The following is a 14,262-nucleotide window of genomic DNA, read 5'->3' on the forward strand; positions in this document are numbered from 1 at the left end:
TGTTGTTAGGCACATGCACATGAAATAGTGTTATGATTTCTTGGAGTATTGACCCCTTTATTATTATGTAATTACCCTCTTTATCGCTGATAATTTTCCTGCTCTGAAATCTGCTGTGTTTGAACTTAATAGCTACTTCTGCTTTCTTTTGACTTTTCTGCCTTTTGTGGTTTTAATTGAGCATTTTATATGATTCCACTTTCTCTCTTTTCTTAGAATATCAATTATACTTTTTTTTTTTTTTACTTTTTTTAGTGGTTGCTCTAGAGTTTGTAATATATATTTACAACTAATCCAAGTGTATTTTCATGGGTAGTGTGAGTAATAATTTCTTTCTTTTTCTTTTTTTTTAAATTTGACTACAGTGCGTGGCATGCGGGATCTTAGTTCCCCAGCCAGGGATTGAACCTGGGCCCCTGCAGTGAAAGCGCCGAGTCCTAACCACTGGACCACCAGGGAATTCCCTGATAATTTCCTATAATAACCAAATATTCCTAATTCTTCCCTTCCATTCTTTGTTTTTAAATTGAAGTACAGTTGATTTACAATGTCATGTTAGTTTCAGGTGTACAGCACAGTGATTCATATATATATATATATATATATGAATATATATATATGAACATATATATATTCATATATATTCATATATATGAACATATAGGAATATATATATGAATATATATATGAACATATATTCATATATATGAACATATATGAATATATATATATGAATATATATATTCTTTTTCAGATTCTTTTCCCATATAGGTTATTCCTTCCCATTCTTGAATCATTGCTGTCATTCATTTCACTTATACATAAGTATATTATTTGTATGTCTGCATATATGTATATACACATAAGCATACATAAATAAGCATATACATGTAAATATATATATACACACATAAGCATTATTCTGTTATATCAATTAATAAGAAAAATAAAAGTTTTTATTTTACCTTCACTTATTCTTTGATGCTCTTCCTTTCTTTATGTAGATTCGAGTTTCTGACCTGTATCATTTTTCTTCTCTATGAAGAACTTTTTTCAACATTTCTTACAAGGCAGGTCTACTGGCAGTAAGTTCCCTCAACTTTTATCTGAGAAAGTCTTTAACTTTCCTTCACTTTTGAAGGAGAATTTTGGACAGTTCAAACTTCTAGGTTGGTTGTTTTTTTCTCTCAACTCTTTAAATATTTCACTCCACTCTCCACTTGCTTGCATGGTTTCTGAGGAAAGGTCAGAAGTAATTCTTATTTTTGTTCTTCTATAGGTAATGTGTTTTTTTCCCCTCTGGCTTCTTTCAAGATTTTTTTCTTTATCTTAGATTTTTTGAAGTTGGAATATGATGTGCCCAGGTATAGTTTTTTGTTTGTTTGTTTGTTCTTTTATTTATCTTCTTTGGTGTTCTCTCAGCTTCCTGGATCTGTAGCTTGGTGTCTGACATTAATTTGGGGAAATTCTCAGTTATTATTGCTTCATATATTGCTTCCATTCCTATCACCCTTTTTGTTTTTGTTTTTTTTGGTATTTTCATTATGTGTATGTTACACCTTTCATAGTTGTCCCACAGTTCTTGGTTATTCTGTTCTGGTTTTTTTCAGTCTTTTTCTCTTTAACTTTTAGTTTTGGAAGTTACTATTTTTATATCTCCAATCTCAGAGATTCTTTCCCCAGCCTTCTCCAGTATACCAATGAGCTCATTACAACCATTTTCCATTTTTGTTATAATATTTGTAATCTGTAGCATTTCTTTTTGACTCTTTCTTAGAATTTCCATCTCTCTGTTTACATTATCCATCTATTATTGCATGTTGTCTACTTTTTCCATTGCTAATCATAGTTGTTTTAAATTCCATTAGTAACCATAGTTGTTTTAAATTCCTGGTCTGATAATTCCAACATCCCTGCCATCTGACTCTGATTCTGCTGCTGTTCAGTCTCTTCAAACTGTATTTTTTGCCTTGTAATTTTGGGTTGAAATCTGGACATGTTGTACTGTGTGAAAGGAACTGTAGTAAATAGGCTTTTAGTGGTGTGGTGGTAAGGTGTGGGAGAGAAAGTGTTCTATAGTTCTATAATTAGTGCACAGGTGAGCCTGTGTCCTGGACTGTAAACTTCACCAGTGATTCTCAGTTTCCTCCTTCCTTCCCCTTGAGTGGTACAGGATGGATAGAGGGGTGCTGAAGTTGGGTAATTTCCTTCCCCCAGGTATGTTATGCTCTGGCAAATAGTTTCTTAGGGGAGGCCTAGTTGAGAAGAGAATGCTCTGGTGTATTTCTAAAATGGTTCCCTTTTCCCTCTCCATGATGGAAGTATGAAGGGATTTTTCTCTGATATTCACTAAAAAGAGCTCCTAGAGGTAAAACTCACAAAAGTGTGGGATTCCCCCTGTAACTGGGTCTCCCTGGAGTTGCCTCCAGCAATTGGTCAATTACAGTTTAGGTTTTCCTACCCTGGCACCAGTTCCTGCAGAGGTTTGTGCTCATGGGTTTCTGCTACAGTAAGTTGTGATTCTAAGTATCCCCCTCTCTGTCTCTTTGATTTGGGGGAGGGACTTGCCTCATGACCTCATTTCTCTGACATATCTAAGAAGAGTAGTTGATTTTTCAGTTTGTTCAGGTTTTTACCTGTTGTTAAAGTGGTGTGATGACTTCTAAGCTCCTTACATGCTGGCATGGGAACTGGAAGTCTATTGATAATGACGTTTTTGTCTCCATCATTCCTTCTATATTTATTAGTTGATCTTTTACTCTAAGGAAGAGCTTTTCTTTTATATTAGTTAGTTGGTTAATTAATTAATTAACTCTATTTAAATGAACTTCTGGGCTCTTTAGTTCCTATTTTATTTAATGGTTATAATCTGTTATTATTATTCATTTTGATACTCCAATCACTCCTGACCTGGCCAGAGGAAGTCCCTTCCAATTAGCTCCTGTGTGCTTTGACATGTTCGCAGTATTCTTTGAGCACTTTCTTACTTTCTGCTGAAACAAGATGTTCTGGGCTTGACTTGTACGTTTTCTGCCCAAGCCCTAGAATAATATGATTGAATTTTAGTTCATTAACTATTTTCCTTTTTGAAGAGGTTATTCTAATTGAGGAGGGAGTTTTGATTCCATGTGGAAAGTCAACTTGATGTTATTTGTTGTGTTCACTGTGCTATGTAGCATATTCTTTATGTGACATCATCAGTATTTCCTGTGAAAAGGTGTCATCAGTTAGTCTTCTTTGAATCTGCTTTGGTTCAACATTTCAAGCCTGGGTGTGATTCACACAGGTGCATTGATGTATAATTTTTGTTTAGGTAATTGATTTATTTGAGAACTGCAATAAACCCCTCAGTTAACTAATATGCTTTTGTCTAGGGGTGGTTGGTTCTTTGCTAGTCCTTATAGATTCTGTAGTGCATAAAACATGGTTCCTCCTCCCAAGAAGTTTATATTCTTAACGGGAAGACAAGAAGAGCATATACTAAGCCATGGTCAGTACTGCATTAAGGTATATAAATCATCACTGTGTTATACGGGTACCAACAGTAAGTCTGTACCAACTCTGAGGAGGAGGTTATGGATGAGGATGGAGAAGACAGACAAGATTCTACAACTCATAGCCATCAGAACAGGAGGTCTTTACAGAGCTAGGATGGACTCTGCACATTTACATTGCTTGGAAAGATGAGCTCTTTTATAGGTGACCTTTTGCACAGGGGTTATAAATCTCAATAGGACATACATAGGGAAGAGTGGGCTGCTGTCACTAAGCCTTGGGTCTCACTAAATTTCCATACACAAGCATTCCTTGGAGCCTAGAACAGGATCATGGAGTTGAAGCAGGAGACCATGACCTATGTGATTCTCTGCCTTTTTTTCACTCCATGATTGTCCTAGAGCAGGAAGCTCTTCCTTTCTGTGAACTTGTTCTGTGAGCTGTGTTTCCAGACCCTCACAGAAAGAATATTACCTAGCAGAAAAGCATGACAGGGTTTTTTTTCTGACCCAAGAATTTTATATTTCTATACTGTCTACACTCTGGTTGTAAATGCTTTGGGGGCAGGGCCCTGCATTATACTTTTTGGCATCCCCCATTGCCTGTGCCCCCATTGCATGAATTATTCATTGATTGATTGGTTTTCTGAAAAACCCTGACTGCTTTGGGATATGTGTGATAGGAGACAGAATGATGAAATTTGTTGACTCTTGTAAATATAAAGCCTTTGCTGTGTTAGCTTAACATTGTGGCCCTGGAGTGGCTCTAAATTTTCCCTTGCAGAAGCAAAATCACTATAGCAGTTCCAGACCTCACTTTTCCTAAGGAAAAAATATATGTATATATATACGTGTGTGTATATATATATATATATATATATATATATATATATATATACACACACACATACACATATATCTATATATAGATATATGTGTATATATATATTTTTATATACATACATATATATATTTTAACATATTCTTCCTTATTTAAAATGCAGATGGCCTTTTAAAAGAAGGAGGCTCCTATATACTGAAAAGTTTCTTTTAAATAAAAATAAAACCATGGCCTAGATGATCTCCAGTGTTGAGCTATAGGCAAACTTAGAGCAAGAGAGGCCTTCCTGGCAACCCTAAAATGAACACTGTGTAGGTGACTTCTACATTGCCTGTGAAGATGGCTTCTGGAAAGATGGCTTACATTCTTCATACTCCCTTCTTGGGCCTTACTCTTGAGCCTGATGAAGCCTGAAGCTTGGTATCCTGTAATTCCTCCAACCTAGGAGGTACTTAGGATTCTTCCTTCTTACTGGTATGGGTAGGTCTGGCGGAACCTGAAGGCTGTGCTGAGTAAGAACCTATTAAATCATGCAGTGCTCCCAGCTAGGATGCCTGCGTATATCAATTGTGGAAACCAACAGTTGGATTAAGGAAATCCCCCAACTTGAAATGAATATCGGCTTGAGTTATTAAGCCCAGAAATATTTCCTGTCTTTGAGATTTGGTGATAGGCTATGCTTGCCTTAAGTTAAAGGGTCAGATTTTCCTGTAAGCACTTGAGCTCTCTTGCTATTTCGGGTAGTCACCTCTCCACACACATATGCTTCATCAGGAGTCGGAGCAGAGTGAATTTTGTTGGTTGTGTCCTGTGCTGCATTAGGATCTCTTCCTTGGTCAAGTGAACGCTCTTGATGAGTTTGCCCCCTTCTGTGATCATGTTGTAGGGCTTTTGATTACACGTTATTGTATGTAATCCATCCCCATGTTAACAGACATTCTTCCAAGTGAGGACAAGACCTGGCCTGTGGTAGATGACGGCTCTCCCTTGGGATCTCCTGGGGACAGGCTGGTGCTTTTAGAACTGCCGTGTGCCTTGATCTTAATTTATCTGTTGTATTCAATATCATTGGAAGCCAGGGAAAGGCCAAATACCTGACCTCCGTTCCAGGGCTGTGTTATTGCACCCACTCCAAGCTTCCTTTGATCCTTGCTTTGGCAAGCCAAGTAGGGGAACTCCTTAGCTTTCCTTGGTCCCCCAAAGTTCATCTGACTTTGAGAATTTGTGACATTTAGTCTTCAAATTACAGATTGACTTGATTGCTGGTTGGAGAAAAAAAAGCTTTGACAGTCTACTGGAAAGTAGCTGATCAGACTGATGCTTTTCCAAGCGTCCATGTGAAGATTAGTATTCCTCCCAGCCATCACCTGGCTGTCATGGGACAATTCTTGAGGAATAGGACATTGGGCTTTATTTGGTCTTCCCAGTTATGAGAACCTAGAAAGGTAGGCAAGGGCCACTATAGACAGCTTACAATATTCATGTTAAGTCCACTCCCACTCCAAATAAAGACAACTGCTTGGCCCAGTTAATTTTAGAGTGTTTATTTAGAATAAATTCAGATCTGCTGAAATAATGTCTACTTTTGTATGGGGCAAGAAAATATTCACCAAAATTCATTAAAATTTTTCATTTAGGAAAGAGGAGAATTGTTGACTTTCTTGAGTGTGAAGGTCAGTAAACTTAAAAAGGAAGGGAGGAAGGGAGGGAGGGAGAGAGGAAGGGAGGGAGGAAAAGAAAACTGAAACAACCCTGTGTGTAAAACATTAGTGCTGGGTTAGGAGGACATTGGTTTCAGATAATTCCCATATGTGTAACATCATACATATTATAAGCACACGGCATTTCTCGTGTGTCATCCATTCCCATCTGAAATCTTCTGGTGTGAACTGTGAAATAATGAAACTGAATTTTAAAATGTGTTTTATAATTAGAATCAGTGGCTTTAATTCATTTTTTAAAATAAAATCCACTTTTTTTTTTTTTTTTTTTTTTTTTTTTTTATAAATTTATTTTTACTTATTTATTTTTGGCTGCACTGGGTCTTCGTTGCTGTGTGTGGGCTTTCTCTAGTTGTGGAGAGCGGGGGTTGCTCAGCAGTTGTGGAGCAGGGGCTTAGCCGCTCCGCAGCATGTGGGATCTTCCCGGGGCCAGGACTCAAACCCGTGTCCCCCGCATTGGCAGGCAGATTCCTAACCACTGCGCCACCAGGGAAGTCCCTAAAATCCACTTTTAAAGAGTATAATCTCAGCTGTCCACAGGCCAGAACCCAGTCCTTTGTAATATGGAAAAAATGTCAGTATTGGGTCTAAATTTTTTTTAAAATGAAATGCCCCCCTTTTCTCCAGCCTTCTTTTGTGGCTGCTTTCTCTATTTCATACTGCTCAGAGGCCTGAGCTGAGGGCAGATCTAAGTATGAGATGTACCGTTGCTTCAAGTGCTAACAGCCTTTTCCTGGTGGTTTCCTGCTCTTGGTTTTCTGAGACAGCAGAATTTCAAATAGAAGAAGTACTCAATTTCTGTCTTTTGTGGGCTCTAGTGCAGGTTCTTAGCCAAGGAAAAAGTCCTTGTCAGCTTTCCGGGAGCCAAAGTGTAGCTGTGATTCTATTTGCTGAGCTTCTTAGGGCTAGTCCACTTGCGAAATTCAGCCATACTTCATGTGGGTGCCCAGTCTGGGCATTTGTGGGTGTTTAAGGCTATGTTAGGGCAGGCTTACCAGGAGACAGAGGGATTAAACACCTGGAACTGATGGTTGGCTCCAGGGTTGTAAAAGGTCTTATAAAAAGAGTGGGCCTAAGACTGTTGCCTCTCAGAGCCCTGGATGAGAGGGGAACTCGCACATAAAATAATTAAGAATTGAGTCTTGGTTTCAATCTGTGAAGGCATGGTTAGTTTTTGTTTTTGTTGGTCTGTTTTTTGTTTTTGTTTTTGTTTTGTTTGGAAGGCATGGTTGGTTTTAAGCATGGAATATCACTTAAAAAAATTGCACTCCTTGTTTAGACTTGTATCAACTTCCACCCCAGCCCTACGTTCCTGCCAGCTGAATGCATTGCTGGAGAGTCACATTCAGATTTCTAACACTGGCGGGGACAGGGCCTTCTCACACTTGCAGCAGCAGGGGCGGCACAGGGAAGAGAGAGGACCTTGTAGAGGCTGTAAGTCTGGAGAAGCAGCAAGGCCCATGTTGGGACAGGGGGCACTGACATCGAGCTGGTGACCTTTGGAGTATGTGGTACAGATTGGCAGGGGTGGGAGCAGGAAGCAATTTTGGCTGAGGTCAGTGGTGACCTTCAGTTTTCAGCACACGGGATCAGGGACAATGGGGTGTTGCAACAAAGGCCATGAGGCCGAGCAGAAAATGGCACCTGCGGTTGCAGCAGGTGAACTGTGAAGACTGCCAAGGAGAAGCTCAAGAGCCATTTGGAGACCCTGCCAGCCAGAAGGGGAAGACCAGGGCCTGGGATTCCACAGATCTGCTGCCCCAGACTCAGGGCCAATGACTGTTGTTACAGTTACCCCAAAACTCCTCCAGTGGCCCTTCTCCAGCTGGGAGAAGTAGGAGGACACAGGCTACTCCTATTCCTTAGCAGAGAGACGTCCTGCTTCTTATTCTGGGGAATTTCACGTTAGCAGTTGCCTGTGTGTGGAACTCCACAGAACTCAATGTGGGATTCTGCTAAGAACTTAGGATACCAAGCCAACTGGGGCCAGTATCTCCTACTGTTGGGAGAAGAACTTTTCCCTCATTATTTTGTTATCCTCTGACAGCTGCAATTTGGACATTGTTAGTCTCTGGTTAAGGAGAACCTTTGCTGTCAAGGAAATTTATTCCAATGTTTTGTGACATTACTGACGAAATTTACTTCTAGTCATTTGTTTTCTGGAGTAATCTGCCCTTACTGCATATAGCTGGATGACATCTGAATTAATGATTCTATCTGTTCTTAAACTTAAATTTAAATTTAAAATTAAAATTTAAAATTGTTGCATATCAAAATTTGTTGCATATCAAAATTGCTCGTGTGTGCTGCTTCCTGGGGTCATAAACAGCAGCACCTATTCAGAGTGCCACATGACATGCTCAGACTTCCTGTCTTCACTGCCTCATTTGGCAAAGAACCAAGGTCACATGCTGAGGTTGACATTGACCCACCTGCTCCTCCAATGAGAAACATGAAGCACGTTGTGCTTTCATACCAGCAAGCTTTGAGAAACTGAAGCTGTCTTTTCTTATTTTTCTTGGTAATGCTGTTTGAGCTCTGTTTGGTGTTCCGATGAAAGCTTACCTTTGGTAGAATGGTGAGGGGTAGTCTCACAGTTATCAAGGTATAAATATTGGATATTCATTTACAAAAACAAAACAGTAACAGCAAAGCCACATCAGAGGTCACGCAGCTCAGGCTTCTCTGGAAGGCCTCAGCTCTGCCTTCTATTTGGAGTGTGCTCTGAGGGAAGGTGCTTATATATTTACTTCTGCTGCTATTGACAGATACTTCAGTGGTCCTCATTTAAACTATCTTTATGGCCAAAAATGAGACCACATCATGAGGGCTTCTGCCCCAAGGATGCATGAAGAGAGAGGTCCTCTTTATGCCACTGGGTCTTGGCTCTGCATTAGCCAGCTTCATCCTGGGTCTTTCATCCTCAGCCCCTCATGTTCCCTCCCTGTGGAGAAAAGTCAGGCATGGCCCTGCCCCGATGAAGCTTCAGACCTCAGCAGAGCAATCTCTTCTCCACAAGCCACGTATGCACAGCCCCCAGGGCTGTGTGACTGTTGCCCTAGAGGGATACTTTCTGTTTCTGTTCCATAGGAGCCATCCTTTACAAATTTTTTGAAATCATGACACTTCTTTCTTCACCCTCCCTATTCACTCCTCCCAGCTGTGCCTTGTGGCCAGAATGTATTAAATCAAAGGTAAAGTATTTATTGTGTACTTATGCTAAGGGATGGTTTTTCAAGCAAGATATTAGGATATTATCTCCTATCTTTAAATTTTAAATGCAAATGTATTTCAAGGACCACAGAATGAACTATATGAAATTAGGACTATTTTAGAGAAATCTGGGTTGGATGATTGCAGCAACTATAGGACGGAGAAAAGACGTTTAAGACCATTCTTACCTTGAGAGTGTTTGGAGATTTTGTGAAACTCATTGAGAGCTCTGGAAACAGCTTGAATTGTGGATCACAATTTCAAAGCATCCGTGTTCTTTCTATCTGCTCCCAGTTCTCTGGTTCTGATGATCTGGACCACCTTGAGTCCCTGTGCTGACTGAGAGGCAGAACAGCTAGCAGCTGCTTCTGTTACCCTCAGACTCGAAGGCCTCAGCTAAGGGCCTCACTGTCAGATCCCTGCCAAGGCCTTTGGCTTTCTTGAATGACTTGATCACACGCTGATGTTTCAAGGCTGGGTGCTCCCCAGCTGGAGCCCTGAAAATGCTTGCGTGGCATCCCTAGAGAAGGAAACTAACTTGAAAGAAACTCCCACAAAGTAAATCACCAGGACCGGATGGTTTGCATCCAAGAGTTAGGGACGGAAATGAAGTGTGAAATAGCACAGATACTGATGAAGACATTAGTTCTCCATTAAAACCAAAACTGTGTCAGAGCAGAGGACGTTTGCTAACATGATGACCTTGCTGGTAAAGGAGAAAGATTAGTGGCCTATCTGCTGCCTCTGGAAAACCTGGTCCACTTGGAAAGAATGACACAAAATACGAACAATGATACAATAGCCTTTATTCCCTTAAAGCAGATAAGAGGGACAGCATTGCAGTTCATGCATGGCAGCATTTCAGTAGTAACCTTGGAAAGAATATGATAGTGAATATGTAACATGTGGGCTGCTATTCCCTACTCCTGTGCCCATGGCAGACACCACTAATCGATCTCTTCTTCTAAGCTTGGATTGGGCCTCATACTCCTCAATTTTGTGATCTCCCATCAAATGACCAGAGTTGACATAGGTTAGTTAAAACTCATTTGTCCTCTTTGTCTAAGGGGATGTATTTTATCATGGACCATCTTGGCTCATCATTAAATTGTAAATAATGACAAGAAGGAAGTCTTTCACAGGTAGTTTAGTTTAGGAGCTGACACGAAACATGTCGTCTTCTTTCTTCTAAAGACTAAGTTAGCAGAACATCTAACGCCAGAGATAAACAGTTTTGTGAGAACTGAATCCAGATGTGTAATCCTAACCCAAACCACAGTAGGATCTTTCTGGAGGGGAGGGAAGTCAGTTCCTCTGAACAAGGTGCTTTTAAGAAATGAGAATCAAGGCAGCATCCCTCATTAAGCATTTCCTTGCAGAGTTTAAAGAAGGTTGTAGACATTGTTGAGTCCTGCCACAACAGTGACTCTGTGGGGCAAAGAAGTGAGGCAGGCTTTGAGGGGAGAGCTACTCTGAGGCTTGGAGAGAAAAGAGACAGGAATGATGGACCCTGGAGAAGCTGAGTAACTTTATGGAAAACCTGAGGTTTCATTGGGACTGGCCTTCATTTCACACCAAGGGAGAAGAAGGCCAGCTTTGATGCAGGTCTGGGAATTCCGTGGGCCTATGGACAAGACATTTTGCCATTGGATTGAACAAAACCTCCTGTCACTGGTAATGATTAAAGCAGTATGGCTATAATAACTATCCTACAGCCTCGTGACCTCCATATAAAGGGGTATGTGATAGAGCTGATCTCCTGGAATGGAGTATAAATGATCATTTAAAGCAGGAATCTGCTTGCCTCACTAGAGGCTGGGCTATTTTGCTTGATCGGTGAAAAGGTGCAACATACTTTGATTAACAGAGAATCAGACTATAGTAAGATGTACTTAGCATCTAACTGTACTGTGATTTCTCGTTGATAATTCGGGATCTGGTCATATTGCAGGGTCATCACTTGGGAGATGAGCAGGTGCTATGGTTCAGAGGGCATGGCAGCAAGGATATGATGGGGTCCATGGGTCAGCAGACCTGGGTGCTCGTTCCCACTCTACCACTAGGCACCCTTTGACTTTGGTCACATCCAGCGGAATCATAGGTCATGGAATGAGATGCTGGGAGGTCATTTTGTCTACATCTTTGCCTCACAGGAGCTAGGGATTATCATCTACATTTTAAAGACAAGGCGGTAGTTGCTCAGTAAGAGTACATTAAGGGTGCAACACGGGGGGAGGTGTAGATGAATGAGAGGAGGGAATCCAGGTCTTCTCATGTCACTGCTCTGCTTCTGAGTCTCAGTTTCCTATCTTTAACGGGCTCTATAAGATAAGTGAGGAGTTAGCATGTGCTTAACGCACAGGGAGAAATCTCTGTGAATGAGATGATTGATTAAATGAGTGCTGATCACTTCCATTTCTAAGTCACTTTGTAGTTTACAAAGTGCTTTCATCTGCATTATTTTATCCTGCTGAGGACTCACGGAGTTGGGTAAGCCGTAGGATTCCTTAAACACTTTCCACAGATGCTTCAACTGAGACTCAGCAGGGTTAAATGGCGTCCTCAAGGCCACATCAAGGTCAGAACCAGGACTCAAGCTCCTGCCTTCTGATTCTGAATCCAGAGTTTCTTTCACCATAGAACAATAGATAAGGGACAGTTTACTCTATGTATCATTCACTTTAATGACAGCAGAGTCTTCAGCGTCACAACATGGTAAAAATAGACTGTGAGGGCAAGGAGTTTCTCGGTAGCAAACAAACTGAGCTCATCAAAATGTTCTCGCGGGCAGGCTTGGTTGCCGTGGCCTTTAGGAAAGCCTTGGCAGTCCTGCTGAGGACAGCGTCACCTACTCACCTCGTCCAGCTTTCCCGGAGGAGCTGCCTCTTGGCTCCAGGGCCAGACGCAGGTGCTGCCCTAAAGGACACAGGGCAGGGGTGGGGGATGTGGAGTGGGAGGAGGGTTTCTTCTGAGGTTTGGAGACCATGGATTGAGAGCACATCCCTGGTGTGGGGACTGAACCGTGTGTCCCGCAGCAGCAAGCTTGCTTGGTTTTGGCACACAGAGGGAGAAACAGCCTGGGGACCCCAGGATTCCTGCGCCACTGAGGTTTTTCTGAGGGGCAGGGGGAAGGACACTGAGAGAGTATGAAAGAATAAAAGTAGCCAGGCTAAAGGAAAAGCCCCATTTTCGTTCACTTAAAGATAACTTCTAATCCCTCTACTTCCCAAAATGATGTGATATGAATTACTGTAAAAAAATTATACATACATGTATATGTGGCTAAAGTAAAGACAGATAGGAAATAAGGGCCCATACAGAGAAAGTTGGGGTGGTCCCATATGACCATTTAACAGTCCCAGAAAATGCAACCACTTTGTCTTCGTAAGGCAGACAAAGAATATATTTCTATTAGGATGCACCACTAGTATTCTGTGTCGTATTCTTTTGAATATTTCTCCCATTGGAAATATCCAGCTAAGGGGAAATGCTTTACATTACAGCAGAAGAGAGCTTGGAAAATAAACAATTTTCCCACTTGAAGGAATCCTATTAAACCAGTGGTCCTTGTCCTTTTAAAGTCATAGATTCCTTTGAGAATTCCATGAATACCATACATCCTCTTCCCAGAAAAATGAAAGCTCCTACAAATTTAGCTTATAATTTTAGGTCACCTATAAACCCCAAAACCCATCCATTGACTTCAGGTTAATAATCTCTTCATTTAAAAAATTAGAAATGTATCCCTAATTTCAGAAATGCTGTCATAATGGTTTTTAACACCTTTTATTCTTCTTACTGGTGCTACTTTGTAGAATAAGAAACAATGCTGATAGGTTTTGTGGGAGTTTTACACACTTAAAAAAAATCTCAGACTTCTATTTTTGTTTTAACATTTTCATATATATATATATTTTGTAACTGGAGCCATGTAGCAAGTATGGGGAAAAATTGTGCCTTGTTTCAACAATTTTGCTAATTTTTAGGTTGAAAGATGACAGGTGACTAGAACTTACCTTATGTTGAATTAAAATCAATATTTCTCTTAAAAAGTAAAAAAATTAAAAATTAGAAATTAACATTTTATGAAATAATTTTTCCTTTACAAACAGATTCACTGCATGCAATTGAGATGATTGTAATTAAAATGTAGGTCTATGGCCAGTGTCACACAAAATATTCTGATTTCTATGAAATTCCCTAGCCTATGACATTTGTATTTTACATGTGTAATCATTGCACATTCACTTATAATTTTATCTGTCTTTTATTGGTTTCTTTTAAAGATGCTATATAGCGTGCATTCCATTGTAATTTATATCTGATAATGTGTAATATTTGGTATAATAAGGAAAATCTGCCTTCACTGTAAATCAATTTTGATTACATGTAGAATATGGTATATAAAGTAATACTTTAATATCTACAACAGCCCACACACCATCAATAAGATCTCATCCTCCAAACTTGTGAATTCTTGGAAAAAATTACTTCCACATGTTCCTAAAACTACTTAAGATTTTTGACTGGTTGGTGGTCTATTGATTCTAAATATCTGACCTGTCAAAACGCCATCTTTAAACTTTAGTGATGCATAGATGCTTGGAATTAGCCAGGGCTGAATTTATTACAGAACAAAGGGAGGTGATGATTAACACACCCATTTGAGCAGTAGGGGGGAAAAATAATCCTTGAATGGATTAGATGCCCTGATCCTAAAACCACATTCTCTGAATGTTGGGTCCTTGCCCAGAAATGAAGAGAGGCCACAAACACTGATGCCTTTTAAATGACAGGGTATCTCCATGGGACTCTGGTCAGGGACACTGGGGCAGAGAGTTGAGGGTCAATTGGGAAAAAGCCTTACTCTCTCCTGTGGTCTAGCAGAGTTGAGGACCCACACCCACTCTGTGTGTAGCAACCCTCAAAGCCCACCCGATTAGTGTTATTTAATTATCAGTCTTCCTGCCTGGCAGAGATTATGTTAAACTGT

At 40.3% G+C, this 14,262-nt stretch overlaps 1 protein-coding gene across 2 annotated transcripts in view; it reads left to right on the forward strand.

Moving 5' to 3' along the window:
• Window positions 1-14,262, forward strand: part of TBX15 (T-box transcription factor 15) — a 109,283-nt gene that overhangs the window by 31,497 nt on the left and 63,524 nt on the right. The window lies entirely within an intron of this gene.

This window comes from Balaenoptera physalus, assembly GCF_965194825.1.
Source record: "Balaenoptera physalus genome assembly, chromosome: 1".
Classification (NCBI taxonomy): Eukaryota; Metazoa; Chordata; class Mammalia; order Artiodactyla; family Balaenopteridae; genus Balaenoptera; species Balaenoptera physalus.